A 13,906-nucleotide genomic window follows, 5' to 3' on the forward strand; every position below is an offset into this window, starting at 1 on the left:
TGAAAAAACCGTAAAATGTCAAGAGTAAAGTGCCCTTATTTTAAACATTATATCGTTCTAAATGCTTAATCCCTATGTAAAAAAGTTATCTAAGCAAGAATATGTTATTGAATAAAATGAGAAAAATTTATTTTAGCCGTAAATCGAAAATAATGGGTCGAGCGAATCGGTCGATTGCGCCGAGACGCGCTATGATGCAACAGACGAGCGATTGGAACGCCCGAATATTTTCAAAGTCCCAACGTACCGATCAAGAGTAAAGTACCATTTTCCTACATTAGATTTCGTTCTAAATGCTTAATCCCTTTGTAAAAACGTTAGTTAAGCAAGAATATCGTATTTTTAAAAAAATCTAATGATAGGATTTTCCAGAAAATTGAAAAAACCGAAAAATGTCAAGAGTAAAGTGCCATTTTCTGACATTAGATTTCGTTCTAAATGCTTAATCCCTATGTAGAAACGTTAGTTAAGCAAGAATATCGTATTTTTAAAAAAATCTAATGGTAGGATTTTTCAGAAAATTGAAAAAACCGTAAAATGTCAAGAGTAAAGTGCCCTTATTTTAAACATTATATCGTTCTAAATGCTTAATCCCTATGTAAAAAAGTTATCTAAGCAAGAATATGTTATTGAATAAAATGAGAAAAATTTATTTTAGCCGTAAATCGAAAATAATGGGTCGAGCGAATCGGTCGATTGCGCCGAGACGCGCTATGATGCAACAGACGAGCGATTGGAACGCCCGAATATTTTCAAAGTCCCAACGTACCGGTCAAGAGTAAAGTACCATTTTCCTACATTAGATTTCGTTCTAAATGCTTAATCCCTATGTAAAAACGTTAGTTAAGCAAGAATATCGTATTTTAAAAAAAATCTAATGATAGGATTTTCCAGAAAATTGAAAAAACCGAAAAATGTCAAGAGTAAAGTGCCATTTTCTGACATTAGATTTCGTTCTAAATGCTTAATCCCTATGTAGAAACGTTAGTTAAGCAAGAATATCGTATTTTTAAAAAAATCTAATGGTAGGATTTTTCAGAAAATTGAAAAAACCGTAAAATGTCAAGAGTAAAGTGCCCTTATTTTAAACATTATATCGTTCTAAATGCTTAATCCCTATGTAAAAAAGTTATCTAAGCAAGAATATGTTATTGAATAAAATGAGAAAAATTTATTTTAGCCGTAAATCGAAAATAATGGGTCGAGCGAATCGGTCGATTGCGCCGAGACGCGCTATGATGCAACAGACGAGCGATTGGAACGCCCGAATATTTTCAAAGTCCCAACGTACCGATCAAGAGTAAAGTACCATTTTCCTACATTAGATTTCGTTCTAAATGCTTAATCCCTTTGTAAAAACGTTAGTTAAGCAAGAATATCGTATTTTTAAAAAAATCTAATGATAGGATTTTCCAGAAAATTGAAAAAACCGAAAAATGTCAAGAGTAAAGTGCCATTTTCTGACATTAGATTTCGTTCTAAATGCTTAATCCCTATGTAGAAACGTTAGTTAAGCAAGAATATCGTATTTTTAAAAAAATCTAATGGTAGGATTTTTCAGAAAATTGAAAAAACCGTAAAATGTCAAGAGTAAAGTGCCCTTATTTTAAACATTATATCGTTCTAAATGCTTAATCCCTATGTAAAAAAGTTATCTAAGCAAGAATATGTTATTGAATAAAATGAGAAAAATTTATTTTAGCCGTAAATCGAAAATAATGGGTCGAGCGAATCGGTCGATTGCGCCGAGACGCGCTATGATGCAACAGACGAGCGATTGGAACGCCCGAATATTTTCAAAGTCCCAACGTACCGGTCAAGAGTAAAGTACCATTTTCCTACATTAGATTTCGTTCTAAATGCTTAATCCCTATGTAAAAACGTTAGTTAAGCAAGAATATCGTATTTTAAAAAAAATCTAATGATAGGATTTTCCAGAAAATTGAAAAAACCGAAAAATGTCAAGAGTAAAGTGCCATTTTCTGACATTAGATTTCGTTCTAAATGCTTAATCCCTATGTAGAAACGTTAGTTAAGCAAGAATATCGTATTTTTAAAAAAATCTAATGGTAGGATTTTTCAGAAAATTGAAAAAACCGTAAAATGTCAAGAGTAAAGTGCCCTTATTTTAAACATTATATCGTTCTAAATGCTTAATCCCTATGTAAAAAAGTTATCTAAGCAAGAATATGTTATTGAATAAAATGAGAAAAATTTATTTTAGCCGTAAATCGAAAATAATGGGTCGAGCGAATCGGTCGATTGCGCCGAGACGCGCTATGATGCAACAGACGAGCGATTGGAACGCCCGAATATTTTCAAAGTCCCAACGTACCGGTCAAGAGTAAAGTACCATTTTCCTACATTAGATTTCGTTCTAAATGCTTAATCCCTATGTAAAAACGTTAGTTAAGCAAGAATATCGTATTTTAAAAAAAATCTAATGATAGGATTTTCCAGAAAATTGAAAAAACCGAAAAATGTCAAGAGTAAAGTGCCATTTTCTGACATTAGATTTCGTTCTAAATGCTTAATCCCTATGTAGAAACGTTAGTTATGCAAGATTATCGTATTTTTAAAAAAATCTAATGATAGGATTTTTCAGAAAATTGAAAAAACCGTAAAATGTCAAGAGTAAAGTGCCCTTATTTTAAACATTATATCGTTCTAAATGCTTAATCCCTATGTAAAAAAGTTATCTAAGCAAGAATATGTTATTGAATAAAATGAGAAAAATTTATTTTAGCCGTAAATCGAAAATAATGGGTCGAGCGAATCGGTCGATTGCGCCGAGACGCGCTATGATGCAACAGACGAGCGATTGGAACGCCCGAATATTTTCAAAGTCCCAACGTACCGATCAAGAGTAAAGTACCATTTTCCTACATTAGATTTCGTTCTAAATGCTTAATCCCTTTGTAAAAACGTTAGTTAAGCAAGAATATCGTATTTTTAAAAAAATCTAATGATAGGATTTTCCAGAAAATTGAAAAAACCGAAAAATGTCAAGAGTAAAGTGCCATTTTCTGACATTAGATTTCGTTCTAAATGCTTAATCCCTATGTAGAAACGTTAGTTAAGCAAGAATATCGTATTTTTAAAAAAATCTAATGATAGGATTTTTCAGAAAATTGAAAAAACCGTAAAATGTCAAGAGTAAAGTGCCATTATTTTAAACAATGTATCGTTCTAAATGCTTAATCCCTATGTAAAAAAGTTATTTAAGCAAGAATATGTTATTGAAAAAAATTAGAAAAATTTATTTTAGCCGTAAATCGAAAATAATGGGGACACCGGAGCTGTTCGAAGCGCCGAGACGCGCCGCGTACGGCCGAATATTTTCTAAGTCCCAACGTACCGATCAAGAGTAAAGTACCATTTTCCTACATTAGATTTCGTTCTAAATGCTTAATCCCTATGTAAAAACGTTAGTTAAGCAAGAATATCGTATTTTTAAAAAAATCTAATGATAGGATTTTCCAGAAAATTGAAAAAACCGAAAAATGTCAAGAGTAAAGTGCCATTTTCTGACATTAGATTTCGTTCTAAATGCTTAATCCCTATGTAGAAACGTTAGTTAAGCAAGAATATCGTATTTTTAAAAAAATCTAATGATAGGATTTTTCAGAAAATTGAAAAAACCGTAAAATGTCAAGAGTAAAGTGCCATTATTTTAAACAATGTATCGTTCTAAATGCTTAATCCCTATGTAAAAAAGTTATTTAAGCAAGAATATGTTATTGAAAAAAATTAGAAAAATTTATTTTAGCCGTAAATCGAAAATAATGGGGACACCGGAGCTGTTCGAAGCGCCGAGACGCGCCGCGTACGGCCGAATATTTTCTAAGTCCCAACGTACCGATCAAGAGTAAAGTACCATTTTCCTACATTAGATTTCGTTCTAAATGCTTAATCCCTATGTAAAAACGTTAGTTAAGCAAGAATATCGTATTTTTAAAAAAATCTAATGATAGGATTTTCCAGAAAATTGAAAAAACCGAAAAATGTCAAGAGTAAAGTGCCATTTTCTGACATTAGATTTCGTTCTAAATGCTTAATCCCTATGTAGAAACGTTACTTAAGCAAGAATATCGTATTTTTAAAAAAATCTAATGGTAGGATTTTTCAGAAAATTGAAAAAACCGTAAAATGTCAAGAGTAAAGTGCCCTTATTTTAAACATTATATCGTTCTAAATGCTTAATCCCTATGTAAAAAAGTTATCTAAGCAAGAATATGTTATTGAATAAAATGAGAAAAATTTATTTTAGCCGTAAATCGAAAATAATGGGTCGAGCGAATCGGTCGATTGCGCCGAGACGCGCTATGATGCAACAGACGAGCGATTGGAACGCCCGAATATTTTCAAAGTCCCAACGTACCGGTCAAGAGTAAAGTACCATTTTCCTACATTAGATTTCGTTCTAAATGCTTAATCCCTATGTAAAAACGTTAGTTAAGCAAGAATATCGTATTTTAAAAAAAATCTAATGATAGGATTTTCCAGAAAATTGAAAAAACCGAAAAATGTCAAGAGTAAAGTGCCATTTTCTGACATTAGATTTCGTTCTAAATGCTTAATCCCTATGTAGAAACGTTAGTTATGCAAGATTATCGTATTTTTAAAAAAATCTAATGATAGGATTTTTCAGAAAATTGAAAAAACCGTAAAATGTCAAGAGTAAAGTGCCCTTATTTTAAACATTATATCGTTCTAAATGCTTAATCCCTATGTAAAAAAGTTATCTAAGCAAGAATATGTTATTGAATAAAATGAGAAAAATTTATTTTAGCCGTAAATCGAAAATAATGGGTCGAGCGAATCGGTCGATTGCGCCGAGACGCGCTATGATGCAACAGACGAGCGATTGGAACGCCCGAATATTTTCAAAGTCCCAACGTACCGATCAAGAGTAAAGTACCATTTTCCTACATTAGATTTCGTTCTAAATGCTTAATCCCTTTGTAAAAACGTTAGTTAAGCAAGAATATCGTATTTTTAAAAAAATCTAATGATAGGATTTTCCAGAAAATTGAAAAAACCGAAAAATGTCAAGAGTAAAGTGCCATTTTCTGACATTAGATTTCGTTCTAAATGCTTAATCCCTATGTAGAAACGTTAGTTAAGCAAGAATATCGTATTTTTAAAAAAATCTAATGGTAGGATTTTTCAGAAAATTGAAAAAACCGTAAAATGTCAAGAGTAAAGTGCCCTTATTTTAAACATTATATCGTTCTAAATGCTTAATCCCTATGTAAAAAAGTTATCTAAGCAAGAATATGTTATTGAATAAAATGAGAAAAATTTATTTTAGCCGTAAATCGAAAATAATGGGTCGAGCGAATCGGTCGATTGCGCCGAGACGCGCTATGATGCAACAGACGAGCGATTGGAACGCCCGAATATTTTCAAAGTCCCAACGTACCGATCAAGAGTAAAGTACCATTTTCCTACATTAGATTTCGTTCTAAATGCTTAATCCCTTTGTAAAAACGTTAGTTAAGCAAGAATATCGTATTTTTAAAAAAATCTAATGATAGGATTTTCCAGAAAATTGAAAAAACCGAAAAATGTCAAGAGTAAAGTGCCATTTTCTGACATTAGATTTCGTTCTAAATGCTTAATCCCTATGTAGAAACGTTAGTTAAGCAAGAATATCGTATTTTTAAAAAAATCTAATGATAGGATTTTTCAGAAAATTGAAAAAACCGTAAAATGTCAAGAGTAAAGTGCCATTATTTTAAACAATGTATCGTTCTAAATGCTTAATCCCTATGTAAAAAAGTTATTTAAGCAAGAATATGTTATTGAAAAAAATTAGAAAAATTTATTTTAGCCGTAAATCGAAAATAATGGGGACACCGGAGCTGTTCGAAGCGCCGAGACGCGCCGCGTACGGCCGAATATTTTCTAAGTCCCAACGTACCGATCAAGAGTAAAGTACCATTTTCCTACATTAGATTTCGTTCTAAATGCTTAATCCCTATGTAAAAACGTTAGTTAAGCAAGAATATCGTATTTTTAAAAAAATCTAATGATAGGATTTTCCAGAAAATTGAAAAAACCGAAAAATGTCAAGAGTAAAGTGCCATTTTCTGACATTAGATTTCGTTCTAAATGCTTAATCCCTATGTAGAAACGTTAGTTAAGCAAGAATATCGTATTTTTAAAAAAATCTAATGATAGGATTTTTCAGAAAATTGAAAAAACCGTAAAATGTCAAGAGTAAAGTGCCATTATTTTAAACAATGTATCGTTCTAAATGCTTAATCCCTATGTAAAAAAGTTATTTAAGCAAGAATATGTTATTGAAAAAAATTAGAAAAATTTATTTTAGCCGTAAATCGAAAATAATGGGGACACCGGAGCTGTTCGAAGCGCCGAGACGCGCCGCGTACGGCCGAATATTTTCTAAGTCCCAACGTACCGATCAAGAGTAAAGTACCATTTTCCTACATTAGATTTCGTTCTAAATGCTTAATCCCTATGTAAAAACGTTAGTTAAGCAAGAATATCGTATTTTTAAAAAAATCTAATGATAGGATTTTCCAGAAAATTGAAAAAACCGAAAAATGTCAAGAGTAAAGTGCCATTTTCTGACATTAGATTTCGTTCTAAATGCTTAATCCCTATGTAGAAACGTTACTTAAGCAAGAATATCGTATTTTTAAAAAAATCTAATGGTAGGATTTTTCAGAAAATTGAAAAAACCGTAAAATGTCAAGAGTAAAGTGCCCTTATTTTAAACATTATATCGTTCTAAATGCTTAATCCCTATGTAAAAAAGTTATCTAAGCAAGAATATGTTACTGAATAAAATGAGAAAAATTTATTTTAGCCGTAAATCGAAAATAATGGGTCGAGCGAATCGGTCGATTGCGCCGAGACGCGCTATGATGCAACAGACGAGCGATTGGAACGCCCGAATATTTTCAAAGTCCCAACGTACCGATCAAGAGTAAAGTACCATTTTCCTACATTAGATTTCGTTCTAAATGCTTAATCCCTTTGTAAAAACGTTAGTTAAGCAAGAATATCGTATTTTTAAAAAAATCTAATGATAGGATTTTCCAGAAAATTGAAAAAACCGAAAAATGTCAAGAGTAAAGTGCCATTTTCTGACATTAGATTTCGTTCTAAATGCTTAATCCCTATGTAGAAACGTTAGTTAAGCAAGAATATCGTATTTTTAAAAAAATCTAATGATAGGATTTTTCAGAAAATTGAAAAAACCGTAAAATGTCAAGAGTAAAGTGCCATTATTTTAAACAATGTATCGTTCTAAATGCTTAATCCCTATGTAAAAAAGTTATTTAAGCAAGAATATGTTATTGAAAAAAATTAGAAAAATTTATTTTAGCCGTAAATCGAAAATAATGGGGACACCGGAGCTGTTCGAAGCGCCGAGACGCGCCGCGTACGGCCGAATATTTTCTAAGTCCCAACGTACCGGTCAAGAGTAAAGTACCATTTTCCTACATTAGATTTCGTTCTAAATGCTTAATCCCTATGTAAAAACGTTAGTTAAGCAAGAATATCGTATTTTTAAAAAAATCTAATGATAGGATTTTCCAGAAAATTGAAAAAACCGAAAAATGTCAAGAGTAAAGTGCCATTTTCTGACATTAGATTTCGTTCTAAATGCTTAATCCCTATGTAGAAACGTTAGTTAAGCAAGAATATCGTATTTTTAAAAAAATCTAATGGTAGGATTTTTCAGAAAATTGAAAAAACCGTAAAATGTCAAGAGTAAAGTGCCCTTATTTTAAACATTATATCGTTCTAAATGCTTAATCCCTATGTAAAAAAGTTATCTAAGCAAGAATATGTTATTGAATAAAATGAGAAAAATTTATTTTAGCCGTAAATCGAAAATAATGGGTCGAGCGAATCGGTCGATTGCGCCGAGACGCGCTATGATGCAACAGACGAGCGATTGGAACGCCCGAATATTTTCAAAGTCCCAACGTACCGATCAAGAGTAAAGTACCATTTTCCTACATTAGATTTCGTTCTAAATGCTTAATCCCTTTGTAAAAACGTTAGTTAAGCAAGAATATCGTATTTTTAAAAAAATCTAATGATAGGATTTTCCAGAAAATTGAAAAAACCGAAAAATGTCAAGAGTAAAGTGCCATTTTCTGACATTAGATTTCGTTCTAAATGCTTAATCCCTATGTAGAAACGTTAGTTAAGCAAGAATATCGTATTTTTAAAAAAATCTAATGGTAGGATTTTTCAGAAAATTGAAAAAACCGTAAAATGTCAAGAGTAAAGTGCCCTTATTTTAAACATTATATCGTTCTAAATGCTTAATCCCTATGTAAAAAAGTTATCTAAGCAAGAATATGTTATTGAATAAAATGAGAAAAATTTATTTTAGCCGTAAATCGAAAATAATGGGTCGAGCGAATCGGTCGATTGCGCCGAGACGCGCTATGATGCAACAGACGAGCGATTGGAACGCCCGAATATTTTCAAAGTCCCAACGTACCGGTCAAGAGTAAAGTACCATTTTCCTACATTAGATTTCGTTCTAAATGCTTAATCCCTATGTAAAAACGTTAGTTAAGCAAGAATATCGTATTTTAAAAAAAATCTAATGATAGGATTTTCCAGAAAATTGAAAAAACCGAAAAATGTCAAGAGTAAAGTGCCATTTTCTGACATTAGATTTCGTTCTAAATGCTTAATCCCTATGTAGAAACGTTAGTTAAGCAAGAATATCGTATTTTTAAAAAAATCTAATGGTAGGATTTTTCAGAAAATTGAAAAAACCGTAAAATGTCAAGAGTAAAGTGCCCTTATTTTAAACATTATATCGTTCTAAATGCTTAATCCCTATGTAAAAAAGTTATCTAAGCAAGAATATGTTATTGAATAAAATGAGAAAAATTTATTTTAGCCGTAAATCGAAAATAATGGGTCGAGCGAATCGGTCGATTGCGCCGAGACGCGCTATGATGCAACAGACGAGCGATTGGAACGCCCGAATATTTTCAAAGTCCCAACGTACCGATCAAGAGTAAAGTACCATTTTCCTACATTAGATTTCGTTCTAAATGCTTAATCCCTTTGTAAAAACGTTAGTTAAGCAAGAATATCGTATTTTTAAAAAAATCTAATGATAGGATTTTCCAGAAAATTGAAAAAACCGAAAAATGTCAAGAGTAAAGTGCCATTTTCTGACATTAGATTTCGTTCTAAATGCTTAATCCCTATGTAGAAACGTTAGTTAAGCAAGAATATCGTATTTTTAAAAAAATCTAATGGTAGGATTTTTCAGAAAATTGAAAAAACCGTAAAATGTCAAGAGTAAAGTGCCCTTATTTTAAACATTATATCGTTCTAAATGCTTAATCCCTATGTAAAAAAGTTATCTAAGCAAGAATATGTTATTGAATAAAATGAGAAAAATTTATTTTAGCCGTAAATCGAAAATAATGGGTCGAGCGAATCGGTCGATTGCGCCGAGACGCGCTATGATGCAACAGACGAGCGATTGGAACGCCCGAATATTTTCAAAGTCCCAACGTACCGGTCAAGAGTAAAGTACCATTTTCCTACATTAGATTTCGTTCTAAATGCTTAATCCCTATGTAAAAACGTTAGTTAAGCAAGAATATCGTATTTTAAAAAAAATCTAATGATAGGATTTTCCAGAAAATTGAAAAAACCGAAAAATGTCAAGAGTAAAGTGCCATTTTCTGACATTAGATTTCGTTCTAAATGCTTAATCCCTATGTAGAAACGTTAGTTAAGCAAGAATATCGTATTTTTAAAAAAATCTAATGGTAGGATTTTTCAGAAAATTGAAAAAACCGTAAAATGTCAAGAGTAAAGTGCCCTTATTTTAAACATTATATCGTTCTAAATGCTTAATCCCTATGTAAAAAAGTTATCTAAGCAAGAATATGTTATTGAATAAAATGAGAAAAATTTATTTTAGCCGTAAATCGAAAATAATGGGTCGAGCGAATCGGTCGATTGCGCCGAGACGCGCTATGATGCAACAGACGAGCGATTGGAACGCCCGAATATTTTCAAAGTCCCAACGTACCGGTCAAGAGTAAAGTACCATTTTCCTACATTAGATTTCGTTCTAAATGCTTAATCCCTATGTAAAAACGTTAGTTAAGCAAGAATATCGTATTTTAAAAAAAATCTAATGATAGGATTTTCCAGAAAATTGAAAAAACCGAAAAATGTCAAGAGTAAAGTGCCATTTTCTGACATTAGATTTCGTTCTAAATGCTTAATCCCTATGTAGAAACGTTAGTTATGCAAGATTATCGTATTTTTAAAAAAATCTAATGATAGGATTTTTCAGAAAATTGAAAAAACCGTAAAATGTCAAGAGTAAAGTGCCCTTATTTTAAACATTATATCGTTCTAAATGCTTAATCCCTATGTAAAAAAGTTATCTAAGCAAGAATATGTTATTGAATAAAATGAGAAAAATTTATTTTAGCCGTAAATCGAAAATAATGGGTCGAGCGAATCGGTCGATTGCGCCGAGACGCGCTATGATGCAACAGACGAGCGATTGGAACGCCCGAATATTTTCAAAGTCCCAACGTACCGATCAAGAGTAAAGTACCATTTTCCTACATTAGATTTCGTTCTAAATGCTTAATCCCTTTGTAAAAACGTTAGTTAAGCAAGAATATCGTATTTTTAAAAAAATCTAATGATAGGATTTTCCAGAAAATTGAAAAAACCGAAAAATGTCAAGAGTAAAGTGCCATTTTCTGACATTAGATTTCGTTCTAAATGCTTAATCCCTATGTAGAAACGTTAGTTAAGCAAGAATATCGTATTTTTAAAAAAATCTAATGATAGGATTTTTCAGAAAATTGAAAAAACCGTAAAATGTCAAGAGTAAAGTGCCATTATTTTAAACAATGTATCGTTCTAAATGCTTAATCCCTATGTAAAAAAGTTATTTAAGCAAGAATATGTTATTGAAAAAAATTAGAAAAATTTATTTTAGCCGTAAATCGAAAATAATGGGGACACCGGAGCTGTTCGAAGCGCCGAGACGCGCCGCGTACGGCCGAATATTTTCTAAGTCCCAACGTACCGATCAAGAGTAAAGTACCATTTTCCTACATTAGATTTCGTTCTAAATGCTTAATCCCTATGTAAAAACGTTAGTTAAGCAAGAATATCGTATTTTTAAAAAAATCTAATGATAGGATTTTCCAGAAAATTGAAAAAACCGAAAAATGTCAAGAGTAAAGTGCCATTTTCTGACATTAGATTTCGTTCTAAATGCTTAATCCCTATGTAGAAACGTTAGTTAAGCAAGAATATCGTATTTTTAAAAAAATCTAATGATAGGATTTTTCAGAAAATTGAAAAAACCGTAAAATGTCAAGAGTAAAGTGCCATTATTTTAAACAATGTATCGTTCTAAATGCTTAATCCCTATGTAAAAAAGTTATTTAAGCAAGAATATGTTATTGAAAAAAATTAGAAAAATTTATTTTAGCCGTAAATCGAAAATAATGGGGACACCGGAGCTGTTCGAAGCGCCGAGACGCGCCGCGTACGGCCGAATATTTTCTAAGTCCCAACGTACCGATCAAGAGTAAAGTACCATTTTCCTACATTAGATTTCGTTCTAAATGCTTAATCCCTATGTAAAAACGTTAGTTAAGCAAGAATATCGTATTTTTAAAAAAATCTAATGATAGGATTTTCCAGAAAATTGAAAAAACCGAAAAATGTCAAGAGTAAAGTGCCATTTTCTGACATTAGATTTCGTTCTAAATGCTTAATCCCTATGTAGAAACGTTAGTTAAGCAAGAATATCGTATTTTTAAAAAAATCTAATGATAGGATTTTTCAGAAAATTGAAAAAACCGTAAAATGTCAAGAGTAAAGTGCCATTATTTTAAACAATGTATCGTTCTAAATGCTTAATCCCTATGTAAAAAAGTTATTTAAGCAAGAATATGTTATTGAAAAAAATTAGAAAAATTTATTTTAGCCGTAAATCGAAAATAATGGGGACACCGGAGCTGTTCGAAGCGCCGAGACGCGCCGCGTACGGCCGAATATTTTCTAAGTCCCAACGTACCGATCAAGAGTAAAGTACCATTTTCCTACATTAGATTTCGTTCTAAATGCTTAATCCCTATGTAGAAACGTTAGTTAAGCAAGAATATCGTATTTTTAAAAAAATCTAATGGTAGGATTTTTCAGAAAATTGAAAAAACCGTAAAATGTCAAGAGTAAAGTGCCATTATTTTAAACAATGTATCGTTCTAAATGCTTAATCCCTATGTAAAAAAGTTATCTAAGCAAGAATATGTTATTGAATAAAATGAGAAAAATTTATTTTAGCCGTAAATCGAAAAAAAGACTGTTCGTTTCTCTGTCTCTCTCGCGCGATCGAAGTATTGATGTTTCCCGGCAAAGTAATGGGATATTAATTAAACTTTATACACGAAATTACTCGTTTTGATCCCCGCTACACAGCCGTATACTTTTTATAATTTTGTGGAATCGGGAACCTTGAAATATTTAACATAACGCGGATCGACTGTCTCTGTCTCTTTCTAGATCGGAATAATCGATGTTTCCCGGAAAACTATTCGGAGATTAATTAAACTTTATACACGAAATTACTCGTTTTGATCCCCGCTACACAGCCGTATACTTTTTATAATTTTGTGGAATCGGTAACCTTGAGATATTTAACATAACGCGGATCGACTGTCTCTGTCTCTTTCTAGATCGGAATTATCGATGTTTCCCGGCAAACTATTGGGAGATTATTTAAACTTTATACACGAAATTACTCGTTTTGATCCCCGCTACACAGCCGTATACTTTTTATAATTTTGTGGAATCGGTAACCTGGAGATATTTAACATAACGCGGATCGACTGTCTCTGTCTCTTTCTAGATCGGAATAATCGATGTTTCCCGGCAAACTATTGGGAGATTAATTAAACTTTATACATGAAATTACTCGTTTTGGTCCCCGCTACACAGCCGTATACTTTTTATAATTATGTGGAATCGGTAACCTTGAGATATTTAACATAACGCGGATCGACTGTCTCTGTCTCTTTCTAGATCGGAATTATCGATGTTTCCCGGCAAACTATTGGGAGATTATTTAAACTTTATACATGAAATTACTCGTTTTGGTCCCCGCTACACAGCCGTATACTTTTTATAATTTTGTGGAATCGGGAACCTTGAAATATTTAACATAACGCGGATCGACTGTCTCTGTCTCTTTCTAGATCGGAATTATCGATGTTTCCCGGAAAACTATTCGGAGATTAATTAAACTTTATACACGAAATTACTCGTTTTGATCCCCGCTACACAGCCGTATACTTTTTATAATTTTGTGGAATCGGTAACCTTGAGATATTTAACATAACGCGGATCGACTGTCTCTGTCTCTTTCTAGATCGGAATTATCGATGTTTCCCGGCAAACTATTGGGAGATTATTTAAACTTTATACATGAAATTACTCGTTTTGATCCCCGCTACACAGCCGTATACTTTTTATAATTTTGTGGAATCGGTAACCTTGAGATATTTAACATAACGCGGATCGACTGTCTCTGTCTCTTTCTAGATCGGAATTATCGATGTTTCCCGGCAAACTATTGGGAGATTATTTAAACTTTATACATGAAATTACTCGTTTTGATCCCCGCTACACAGCCGTATACTTTTTATAATTTTGTGGAATCGGTAACCTGGAGATATTTAACATAACGCGGATCGACTGTCTCTGTCTCTTTCTAGATCGGAATAATCGATGTTTCCCGGCAAACTATTGGGAGATTAATTAAACTTTATACATGAAATTACTCGTTTTGGTCCCCGCTACACAGCCGTATACTTTTTATAATTTTGTGGAATCGGTAACC

Source organism: Megalopta genalis, chromosome 11 (assembly GCF_051020955.1).
Source record: "Megalopta genalis isolate 19385.01 chromosome 11, iyMegGena1_principal, whole genome shotgun sequence".
Lineage (NCBI taxonomy): Eukaryota > Metazoa > Arthropoda > Insecta > Hymenoptera > Halictidae > Megalopta > Megalopta genalis.